The following is a 12,959-nucleotide window of genomic DNA, read 5'->3' on the forward strand; positions in this document are numbered from 1 at the left end:
GGAGTCATATCAATACATAGGTTTTAAGATTCTTACTAGTCAGATATATTCCTCTGCGGGAAATATGGGGTTTTGAGTCTCTTTCACTGAGGAAGGTGTAGGTCTTGTCTATTCCAAAGTTGGTTTTTGGAACGGTCCCTGTGCTTATATCAAACTCTGGTTTTATGCATCACCCCACCTCTCCTTCCCCTTTATGCAGGCATAAGAGTGTTTTCTAAATGTGAGACTCTGTTCTCTTTCCTAACTCAGTTCACGTGTAGCCATGTTTACAGGATCTTCATAAGTGATATCTTATGATAAGTTTCTTTTTCTGTGTGACTTATTTCACTTAGAATCATCGTACCTGAATCCACTCACTTTGCTGCTACTGGTCTTATGACATTGATTTCATGGCTGAGGGATATTCCATCGTACGTAAGTACCACAATGTTTTGAACCATTTTTATATTTCCTGGGATATTTAAGGTGTACCCAAGTTGAGGTTCTTGTAGTCAGTGCAGCCCTAAATTTGGAGGTGGCTCTTTCTTATTGATTTTCAGTTTTCCCCAGGTATATTCCCTAGACTGGAAGTGGCCTTGGCTCTGTAGCTCTGTTGTTTACTTGTTTTAGGGAAAACAATGCACTCCTCCAGTGAGGCAGTTGGCAGTTTACATCCCGCCCATCAGCATAACAAGGCTCCCAGTTCTCCAGGGCCTGTCTTGCCTTTCTGGTTTTTACACTTTTTGTGGATGTCCCTTTTGACCGGTGGGAAGTGATACTTCTTTGTAGTGCAGATTTGCATTGCCCGCTTGCTTGCTTGGCCAAAAAGGGCGTATGCGTTTTCTCCTGAATATATTCAGGAGAAAACGCATACGCCCTTTTTGGCCAAGTGCACCATTGTCCAAGTTGTGCCCCTCTTCCTGTGCTTTACAGGCGATTCCAAGGTACCTCTTGAAATCTGTTTCCTGCTATTTTGCCTCGCTTTCAAGTCCGCCTCGTTGACTTCCCTCAACAGATTTTTGGACGATAGTTGTCCTTTATCACTCTGCCAGTTTGTGAATTGCTGTGCCCCTGAGCTCCATTTCTCAACTCGTTTTTTGTGAGCTGAACGCAAGTCCAAAATTTTGGATCATGTCCTATACTGGTTCCCGGTGGGTGGCTGAGACTTTGGTTAATTCTTCTTCCTGCCGGGAAATTAGAGTGACATGTGCCCGTCCAAATGCCTAACAGCTACTCTCTCATGGGTTCTCCCTCGTCCCTTCCATCCTCTGCCAAATTGGGAACCTGTGCAAACCAGGAGGTTAAAGGGCCTGTCTCTCCAAGTTGGGAGATTGATAGTAAGGCAGTTGGAAAGTCAAATTGGAGCCCCAGGAGAGGGACTATTCGTTGAGTTTTAGAAACCTTTCGTATTCACAGTGTGTCTATTCTCTAGGTTTCCTGTACATGTTATAGCTGTAGTAATATTCCCTTGAACCTGGAGAGTTGGGACCCATGGAATGGGGGCCATGCATTATTGCTTGAAAGGGTCTGCATTTGCTCACCCAATCTCACCAATCCTCTCAGTCCCAAGTGTCCAGCCTTATGCCACATACAGCTGTCATTGTAGATAGGGTCTTTCCAGGTTTCCTCAGACACCCTGAAGGAATTGTAAAGAATTTCCCTGTTTTTTCGTTTTGCTTTTGAAATTCCTTTTTATAGTGGGTTTGAGCTGATTCTCGCTGCCAAGTTTATGCCACTCTAGACACACTTGATTCCCTTATGGAGTCATATCAATACATAGGTTTTAAGATTCTTACTAGTCAGATATATTCCTCTGCGGGAAATATGGGGTTTTGAGTCTCTTTCACTGAGGAAGGTGTAGGTCTTGTCTATTCCAAAGTTGGTTTTTGGAACGGTCCCTGTGCTTATATCAAACTCTGGTTTTATGCATCACCCCACCTCTCCTTCCCCTTTATGCAGGCATAAGAGTGTTTTCTAAATGTGAGACTCTGTTCTCTTTCCTAACTCAGTTCACGTGTAGCCATGTTTACAGGATCTTCATAAGTGATATCTTATGATAAGTTTCTTTTTCTGTGTGACTTATTTCACTTAGAATCATCGTACCTGAATCCACTCACTTTGCTGCTACTGGTCTTATGACATTGATTTCATGGCTGAGGGATATTCCATCGTACGTAAGTACCACAATGTTTTGAACCATTTTTATATTTCCTGGGATATTTAAGGTGTACCCAAGTTGAGGTTCTTGTAGTCAGTGCAGCCCTAAATTTGGAGGTGGCTCTTTCTTATTGATTTTCAGTTTTCCCAAGGTATATTCCCTAGACTGGAAGTGGCCTTGGCTCTGTAGCTCTGTTGTTTACTTGTATTAGGGAAAACAATGCACTCCTCCAGTGAGGCAGTTGGCAGTTTACATCCCGCCCATCAGCATAACAAGGCTCCCAGTTCTCCAGGGCCTGTCTTGCCTTTCTGGTTTTTACACTTTTTGTGGATGTCCCTTTTGACCGGTGGGAGGTGATACTTCTTTGTAGTGCAGATTTGCATTGCCCGCTTGCTTGCTTGGCCAAAAAGGGCGTATGCGTTTTCTCCTGAATATATTCAGGAGAAAACGCATACGCCCTTTTTGGCCAAGTGCACCATTGTCCAAGTTGTGCCCCTCTTCCTGTGCTTTACAGGCGATTCCAAGGTACCTCTTGAAATCTGTTTCCTGCTATTTTGCCTCACTTTCAAGTCCGCCTCGATGACTTCCCTCAACAGATTTTTGGATGATAGTTGTCCTTTATCACTCTGCCAGTTTGTGAATTGCTGTGCCCCTGAGCTCCATTTCTCAACTCGTTTTTTGTGAGCTGAACGCAAGTCCAAAATTTTGGATCATGTCCTATACTGGTTCCCGGTGGGTGGCTGAGACTTTGGTTAATTCTTCTTCCTGCCGGGAAATTAGAGTGACATGTGCCCGTCCAAATGCCTAACAGCTACGCTCTCATGGGTTCTCCCTCGTCCCTTCCATCCTCTGCCAAATTGGGAACCTGTGCAAACCAGGAGGTTAAAGGGCCTGTCTCTCCAAGTTGGGAGATTGATAGTAAGGCAGTTGGAAAGTCAAACTGGAGCACCAGGAGAGGGACTATTCGTTGAGTTTTAGAAACCTTTCGTATTCACAGTGTGTCTATTCTCTAGGTTTCCTGTACATGTTATAGCTGTAGTAATATTCCCTTGAACCTGGAGAGTTGGGACCCATGGAATGGGGGCCATGCATTATTGCTTGAAAGTGTCTGCATTTGCTCACCCAATCTCACCAATCCTCTCAGTCCCAAGTGTCCAGCCTTATGCCACATCCAGCTGTCATTGTAGATAGGGTCTTTCCAGGTTTCCTCAGACACCCTGAAGGAATTGTAAAGAATTTCCCTGTTTTTTCGTTTTGCTTTTGAAATTCCTTTTTATAGTGGGTTTGAGCTGATTCTCGCTGCCATGTTTATGCCACTCTAGACACACTTGATTCCCTTATGGAGTCATATCAATACATAGGTTTTAAGATTCTTACTAGTCAGATATATTCCTCTGCGGGAAATATGGGGTTTTGAGTCTCTTTCACTGAAAAAGGTGTAGGTCTTGTCTATTCCAAAGTTGGTTTTTGGAACGGTCCCTGTGCTTATATCAAACTCTGGTTTTATGCATCACCCCACCTCTCCTTCCCCTTTATGCAGGCATAAGAGTGTTTTCTAAATGTGAGACTCTGTTCTCTTTCCTAACTCAGTTCACGTGTAGCCATGTTTACAGGATCTTCATAAGTGATATCTTATGATAAGTTTCTTTTTCTGTGTGACTTATTTCACTTAGAATCATCGTACCTGAATCCACTCACTTTGCTGCTACTGGTCTTATGACATTGATTTCATGGCTGAGGGATATTCCATCGTACGTAAGTACCACAATGTTTTGAACCATTTTTATATTTCCTGGGATATTTAAGGTGTACCCAAGTTGAGGTTCTTGTAGTCAGTGCAGCCCTAAATTTGGAGGTGGCTCTTTCTTATTGATTTTCAGTTTTCCCAAGGTATATTCCCTAGACTGGAAGTGGCCTTGGCTCTGTAGCTCTGTTGTTTACTTGTTTTAGGGAAAACAATGCACTCCTCCAGTGAGGCAGTTGGCAGTTTACATCCCGCCCATCAGCATAACAAGGCTCCCAGTTCTCCAGGGCCTGTCTTGCCTTTCTGGTTTTTACACTTTTTGTGGATGTCCCTTTTGACCGGTGGGAAGTGATACTTCTTTGTAGTGCAGATTTGCATTGCCCGCTTGCTTGCTTGGCCAAAAAGGGCGTATGCGTTTTCTCCTGAATATATTCAGGAGAAAACGCATACGCCCTTTTTGGCCAAGTGCACCATTGTCCAAGTTGTGCCCCTCTTCCTGTGCTTTACAGGCGATTCCAAGGTACCTCTTGAAATCTGTTTCCTGCTATTTTGCCTCACTTTCAAGTCCGCCTCGATGACTTTCCTCAACAGATTTTTGGACGATAGTTGTCCTTTATCACTCTGCCAGTTTGTGAATTGCTGTGCCCCTGAGCTCCATTTCTCAACTCGTTTTTTGTGAGCTGAACGCAAGTCCAAAATTTTGGATCATGTCCTATACTGGTTCCCGGTGGGTGGCTGAGACTTTGGTTAATTCTTCTTCCTGCTGGGAAATTAGAGTGACATGTGCCCGTCCAAATGCCTAACAGCTACGCTCTCATGGGTTCTCCCTCGTCCCTTCCATCCTCTGCCAAATTGGGAACCTGTGCAAACCAGGAGGTTAAAGGGCCTGTCTCTCCAAGTTGGGAGATTGATAGTAAGGCAGTTGGAAAGTCAAACTGGAGCACCAGGAGAGGGACTATTCGTTGAGTTTTAGAAACCTTTCGTATTCACAGTGTGTCCATTCTCTAGGTTTCCTGTACATGTTATAGCTGTAGTAATATTCCCTTGAACATGGAGAGTTGGGACCCATGGAATGGGGGCCATGCATTATTGCTTGAAAGGGTCTGCATTCGCTCACCCAATCTCACCAATCCTCTCAGTCCCAAGTATCCAGCCTTATGCCACATCCAGCTGTCATTGTAGATAGGGTCTTTCCAGGTTTCCTCAGACACCCTGAAGGATTGTAAAGAATTTCCCTGTTTTTTGGTTTTGCTTTTGAAATTCCTTTTTATAGTGGGTTTGAGCTGATTCTCGCTGCCATGTTTATGCCACTCTAGACACACTTGATTCCCTTATGGAGACATATCAATACATAGGTTTTAAGATTCTTACTAGTCAGATATATTCCTCTGTGGGAAATATGGGGTTTTGAGTCTCTTTCACTGAGGAAGGTGTCGGTCTTGTCAATTCCAAAGTTGGTTTTTGAAACGGTCCCTGTGCTTATATCAAACTCTGGTTTTATGCATCACCCCACCTCTCCTTCCCCTTTATGCAGGCATAAGAGTGTTTTCTAAATGTGAGACTCTGTTCTCTTTCCTAACTCAGTTCACGTGTAGCCATGTTTACAGGATCTTCATAAGTGATATCTTATGATAAGTTTCTTTTTCTGTGTGACTTATTTCACTTAGAATCATCGTACCTGAATCCACTCACTTTGCTGCTACTGGTCTTATGACATTGATTTCATGGCTGAGGGATATTCCATCGTACGTAAGTACCACAATGTTTTGAACCATTTTTATATTTCCTGGGATATTTAAGGTGTACCCAAGTTGAGGTTCTTGTAGTCAGTGCAGCCCTAAATTTGGAGGTGGCTCTTTCTTATTGATTTTCAGTTTTCCCCAGGTATATTCCCTAGACTGGAAGTGGCCTTGGCTCTGTAGCTCTGTTGTTTACTTGTTTTAGGGAACACAGTGCACTCCTCCAGTGAGGCAGTTGGCAATTTACATCCCGCCCATCAGCATAACAAGGCTCCCAGTTCTCCAGGGCCTGTCTTGCCTTTCTGGTTTTTACACATTTTGTGGATGTCCCTTTTGACCGGTGGGAAGTGATACTTCTTTGTAGTGCAGATTTGCATTGCCCGCTTGCTTGCTTGGCCAAAAAGGGCGTATGCGTTTTCTCCTGAATATATTCAGGAGAAAACGCATACGCCCTTTTTGGCCAAGTGCACCATTGTCCAAGTTGTGCCCCTCTTCCTGTGCTTTACAGGCGATTCCAAGGTACCTCTTGAAATCTGTTTCCTGCTATTTTGCCTCGCTTTCATGTCCGCCTCGTTGACTTCCCTCAACAGATTTTTGGACGATAGTTGTCCTTTATCACTCTGCCAGTTTGTGAATTGCTGTGCCCCTGAGCTCCATTTCTCAACTCGTTTTTTGTGAGCTGAACGCAAGTCCAAAATTTTGGATCATGTCCTATACTGGTTCCCGGTGGGTGGCTGAGACTTTGGTTAATTCTTCTTCCTGCCGGGAAATTAGAGTGACATGTGCCCGTCCAAATGCCTAACAGCTACTCTCTCATGGGTTCTCCCTCGTCCCTTCCATCCTCTGCCAAATTGGGAACCTGTGCAAACCAGGAGGTTAAAGGGCCTGTCTCTCCAAGTTGGGAGATTGATAGTAAGGCAGTTGGAAAGTCAAACTGGAGCACCAGGAGAGGGACTATTCGTTGAGTTTTAGAAACCTTTCGTATTCACAGTGTGTCCATTCTCTAGGTTTCCTGTACATGTTATAGCTGTAGTAATATTCCCTTGAACCTGGAGAGTTGGGACCCATGGAATGGGGGCCATGCATTATTGCTTGAAAGGGTCTGCATTCGCTCACCCAATCTCACCAATCCTCTCAGTCCCAAGTGTCCAGCCTTATGCCACATCCAGCTGTCATTGTAGATAGGGTCTTGCCAGGTTTCCTCAGACACCCTGAAGGAATTGTAAAGAATTTCCCTGTTTTTTGGTTTTGCTTTTGAAATTCCTTTTTATAGTGGGTTTGAGCTGATTCTCGCTGCCATGTTTATGCCACTCTAGACACACTTGATTCCCTTATGGAGACATATCAATACATAGGTTTTAAGATTCTTACTAGTCAGATATATTCCTCTGCGGGAAATATGGGGTTTTGAGTCTCTTTCACTGAGGAAGGTGTAGGTCTTGTCTATTCCAAAGTTGGTTTTTGAAACGGTCCCTGTGCTTATATCAAACTCTGGTTTTATGCATCACCCCACCTCTCCTTCCCCTTTATGCAGGCATAAGAGTGTTTTCTAAATGTGAGACTCTGTTCTCTTTCCTAACTCAGTTCATGTGTAGCCATGTTTACAGGATCTTCCTAAGTGATATCTTATGATAAGTTTCTTTTTTCTGTGTGACTTATTTCACTTAGAATCATCGTACCTGAATCCACTCACTTTGCTGCTACTGGTCTTATGACATTGATTTCATGGCTGAGGGATATTCCATCGTACGTAAGTACCACAATGTTTTGAACCATTTTTATATTTCCTGGGATATTTAAGTTGTACCCAAGTTTAGGTTCTTGTAGTCAGTACAGCCCTAAATTTGGAGGTGGCTCTTTCTTATTGATTTTCAGTTTTCCCAAGGTATATTCCCTAGACTGGAAGTGGCCTTGGCTCTGTAGCTCTGTTGTTTACTTGTTTTAGGGAACACAATGCACTCCTCCAGTGAGGCAGTTGGCAATTTACATCCCGCCCATCTGCATAACAAGGCTCCCAGTTCTCCAGGGCCTGTCTTGCCTTTCTGGTTTTTACACATTTTGTGGATGTCCCTTTTGACCGGTGGGAAGTGATACTTCTTTGTAGTGCAGATTTGCATTGCCCGCTTGCTTGCTTGGCCAAAAAGGGCGTATGCGTTTTCTCCTGAATATATTCAGGAGAAAACGCATACGCCCTTTTTGGCCAAGTGCACCATTGTCCAAGTTGTGCCCCTCTTCCTGTGCTTTACAGGCGATTCCAAGGTACCTCTTGAAATCTGTTTCCTGCTATTTTGCCTCGCTTTCATGTCCGCCTCGTTGACTTCCCTCAACAGATTTTTGGACGATAGTTGTCCTTTATCACTCTGCCAGTTTGTGAATTGCTGTGCCCCTGAGCTCCATTTCTCAACTCGTTTTTTGTGAGCTGAACGCAAGTCCAAAATTTTGGATCATGACCTATACTGGTTCCCGGTGGGTGGCTGAGACTTTGGTTAATTCTTCTTCCTGCCGGGAAATTAGAGTGACATGTGCCCGTCCAAATGCCTAACAGCTACTCTCTCATGGGTTCTCCCTCGTCCCTTCCATCCTCTGCCAAATTGGGAACCTGTGCAAACCAGGAGGTTAAAGGGCCTGTCTCTCCAAGTTGGGAGATTGATAGTAAGGCAGTTGGAAAGTCAAACTGGAGCACCAGGAGAGGGACTATTCGTTGAGTTTTAGAAACCTTTCGTATTCACAGTGTGTCCATTCTCTAGGTTTCCTGTACATGTTATAGCTGTAGTAATATTCCCTTGAACCTGGAGAGTTGGGACCCATGGAATGGGGGCCATGCATTATTGCTTGAAAGGGTCTGTATTTGCTCACCCAATCTCACCAATCCTCTCAGTCCCAAGTGTCCAGCCTTATGCCACATCCAGCTGTCATTGTAGATAGGGTCTTTCCAGGTTTCCTCAGACACCCTGAAGGAATTGTAAAGAATTTCCCTGTTTTTTGGTTTTGCTTTTGAAATTCCTTTTTATAGTGGGTTTGAGCTGATTCTCGCTGCCATGTTTATGCCACTCTAGACACACTTGATTCCCTTATGGAGTCATATCAGTACATAGGTTTTAAGATTCTTACTAGTCAGATATATTCCTCTGTGGGAAATATGGGGTTTTGAGTCTCTTTCACTGAGGAAGGTGTCGGTCTTGTCAATTCCAAAGTTGGTTTTTGAAACGGTCCCTGTGCTTATATCAAACTCTGGTTTTATGCATCACCCCACCTCTCCTTCCCCTTTATGCAGGCATAAGAGTGTTTTCTAAATGTGAGACTCTGTTCTCTTTCCTAACTCAGTTCATGTGTAGCCATGTTTACAGGATCTTCCTAAGTGATATCTTATGATAAGTTTCTTTTTTCTGTGTGACTTATTTCACTTAGAATCATCGTACCTGAATCCACTCACTTTGCTGCTACTGGTCTTATGACATTGATTTCATGGCTGAGGGATATTCCATCGTACGTAAGTACCACAATGTTTTGAACCATTTTTATATTTCCTGGGATATTTAAGGTGTACCCAAGTTTAGGTTCTTGTAGTCAGTACAGCCCTAAATTTGGAGGTGGCTCTTTCTTATTGATTTTCAGTTTTCCCAAGGTATATTCCCTAGACTGGAAGTGGCCTTGGCTCTGTAGCTCTGTTGTTTACTTGTTTTAGGGAACACAATGCACTCCTCCAGTGAGGCAGTTGGCAATTTACATCCCGCCCATCTGCATAACAAGGCTCCCAGTTCTCCAGGGCCTGTCTTGCCTTTCTGGTTTTTACACATTTTGTGGATGTCCCTTTTGACCGGTGGGAAGTGATACTTCTTTGTAGTGCAGATTTGCATTGCCCGCTTGCTTGCTTGGCCAAAAAGGGCGTATGCGTTTTCTCCTGAATATATTCAGGAGAAAACGCATACGCCCTTTTTGGCCAAGTGCACCATTGTCCAAGTTGTGCCCCTCTTCCTGTGCTTTACAGGCGATTCCAAGGTACCTCTTGAAATCTGTTTCCTGCTATTTTGCCTCGCTTTCAAGTCCGCCTCGTTGACTTCCCTCAACAGATTTTTGGACGATAGTTGTCCTTTATCACTCTGTCAGTTTGTGAATTGCTGTGCCCCTGAGCTCCATTTCTCAACTCGTTTCTTGTGAGCTGAACGCAAGTCCAAAATTTTGGATCATGTCCTATACTGGTTCCCGGTGGGTGGCTGAGACTTTGGTTAATTCTTCTTCCTGCCGGGAAATTAGAGTGACATGTGCCCGTCCAAATGCCTAACAGCTACTCTCTCATGGGTTCTCCCTCGTCCCTTCCATCCTCTGCCAAATTGGGAACCTGTGCAAACCAGGAGGTTAAAGGGCCTGTCTCTCCAAGTTGGGAGATTGATAGTAAGGCAGTTGGAAAGTCAAACTGGAGCACCAGGAGAGGGACTATTCGTTGAGTTTTAGAAACCTTTCATATTCACAGTGTGTCCATTCTCTAGGTTTCCTGTACATGTTATAGCTGTATTAATATTCCCTTGAACCTGGAGAGTTGGGACCCATGGAATGGGGGCCATGCATTATTGCTTGAAAGGGTCTGCATTTGCTCACCCAATCTCACCAATCCTCTCAGTCCCAAGTGTCCAGCCTTATGCCACATCCAGCTGTCATTGTAGATAGGGTCTTTCCAGGTTTCCTCAGACACCCTGAAGGAATTGTAAAGAATTTCCCTGTTTTTTGGTTTTGCTTTTGAAATTCCTTTTTATAGTGGGTTTGAGCTGATTCTCGCTGCCATGTTTATGCCACTCTAGACACACTTGATTCCCTTATGGAGTCATATCAATACATAGGTTTTAAGATTCTTACTAGTCAGATATATTCCTCTGCGGGAAATATGGGGTTTTGAGTCTCTTTCACTGAGGAAGGTGTAGGTCTTGTCTATTCCAAAGTTGGTTTTTGGAACGGTCCCTGTGCTTATATCAAACTCTGGTTTTATGCATCACCCCACCTCTCCATCCCCTTTATGCAGGCATAAGAGTGTTTTCTAAATGTGAGACTCTGTTCTCTTTCCTAACTCAGTTCACGTGTAGCCATGTTTACAGCATCTTCCTAAGTGATATCTTATGATAAGTTTCTTTTTCTGTGTGACTTATTTCACTTAGAATCATCGTACCTGAATCCACTCTTTTTGCTGCTACTGGTTTTATGACATTGATTTCATGGCTGAGGGATATTCCATCGTACGTAAGTACCACAATGTTTTGAACCATTTTTATATTTCCTGGGATATTTAAGGTGTACCCAAGTTGAGGTTCTTGTAGTCAGTGCAGCCCTAAATTTGGAGGTGGCTCTTTCTTATTGATTTTCAGTTTTCCCAAGGTATATTCCCTAGACTGGAAGTGGCCTTGGCTCTGTAGCTCTGTTGTTTACTTGTTTTAGGGAACACAATGCACTCCTCCAGTGAGGCAGTTGGCAATTTACATCCCGCCCATCAGCATAACAAGGCTCCCAGTTCTCCAGGGCCTGTCTTGCCTTTCTGGTTTTTACACATTTTGTGGATGTCCCTTTTGACCGGTGGGAAGTGATACTTCTTTGTAGTGCAGATTTGCATTGCCCGCTTGCTTGCTTGGCCAAAAAGGGCGTATGCGTTTTCTCCTGAATATATTCAGGAGAAAACGCATACGCCCTTTTTGGCCAAGTGCACCATTGTCCAAGTTGTGCCCCTCTTCCTGTGCTTTACAGGCGATTCCAAGGTACCTCTTGAAATCTGTTTCCTGCTATTTTGCCTCACTTTCAAGTCCGCCTCGTTGACTTCCCTCAACAGATTTTTGGACGATAGTTGTCCTTTATCACTCTGCCAGTTTGTGAATTGCTGTGCCCCTGAGCTCCATTTCTCAACTCGTTTTTTGTGAGCGGAACACAAGTCCAAAATTTTGGATCATGTCCTATACTGGTTCCCGGTGGGTGGCTGAGACTTTGGTTAATTCTTCTTCCTGCCGGGAAATTAGAGTGACATGTGCCCGTCCAAATGCCTAACAGCTACTCTCTCATGGGTTCTCCCTCGTCCCTTCCATCTTCTTGCAAATTGGGAACCTGTGCAAACCAGGAGGTTAAAGGGCCTGTCTCTCCAAGTTGGGAGATTGATAGTAAGGCAGTTGGAAAGTCAAACTGGAGCACCAGGAGAGGGACTATTCATTGAGTTTTAGAAACCTTTCGTATTCACAGTGTGTACATTCTCTAGGTTTCCTGTACATGTTATAGCTGTAGTAATATTCCCTTGAACCTGGAGAGTTGGGACCCATGGAATGGGGGCCATGCATTATTGCTTGAAAGGGTCTGCATTTGCTCACCCAATCTCACCAATCCTCTCAGTCCCAAGTGTCCAGCCTTATGCCACATCCAGCTGTTATTGTAGATAGGGTCTTTCCAGGTTTCCTCAGACACACTGAAGGAATTGTAAAGAATTTCCCTGTTTTTTGGTTTTGCTTTTGAAATTCCTTTTTATAATGGGTTTGAGCTGATTCTCGCTGCCATGTTTATGCCACTGTAGACACACTTGATTCCCTTATGGAGACATATCAATACATAGGTTTTAAGATTCTTACTAGTCAGATATATTCCTCTGTGGGAAATATGGGGTTTTGAGTCTCTTTCACTAAGGAAGGTGTCGGTCTTGTCAATTCCAAAGTTGGTTTTTGAAACGGTCCCTGTGCTTATATCAAACTCTGGTTTTATGCATCACCCCACCTCTCCTTCCTCTTTATGCAGGCATAAGAGTGTTTTCTAAATGTGAGACTCTGTTCTCTTTCCTAACTCAATTCACGTGTAGCCATGTTTACAGGATCTTCATAAGTGATATCTTATGATAAGTTTCTTTTTCTGTGTGACTTATTTCACTTAGAATCATCGTACCTGAATCCACTCACTTTGCTGCTACTGGTCTTATGACAATGATTTCATGGCTGAGGGATATTCCATCGTACGTAAGTACCACAATGTTTTGAACCATTTTTATATTTCCTGGGATATTTAAGGTGTACCCAAGTTGAGGTTCTTGTAGTCAGTGCAGCCCTAAATTTGGAGGTGGCTCTTTCTTATTGATTTTCAGTTTTCCCAAGGTATATTCCCTAGACTGGAAGTGGCCATGGCTCTGTAGCTCTGTTGATTACTTGTTTTAGGGAACACAATGCACTCCTCCAGTGAGGCAGTTGGCAATTTACATCCCGCCCATCAGCATAACAAGGCTCCCAGTTCTCCAGGGCCTGTCTTGCCTTTCTGGTTTTTACACATTTTGTGGATGTCCCTTTTGACCGGTGGGAAGTGATACTTCTTTGTAGTGCAGATTTGCATTGCC

The sequence above is a fragment of the Mesoplodon densirostris genome, unplaced genomic scaffold, assembly GCF_025265405.1.
Source record: "Mesoplodon densirostris isolate mMesDen1 unplaced genomic scaffold, mMesDen1 primary haplotype scaffold_46, whole genome shotgun sequence".
NCBI classification, from domain to species: domain Eukaryota; kingdom Metazoa; phylum Chordata; class Mammalia; order Artiodactyla; family Ziphiidae; genus Mesoplodon; species Mesoplodon densirostris.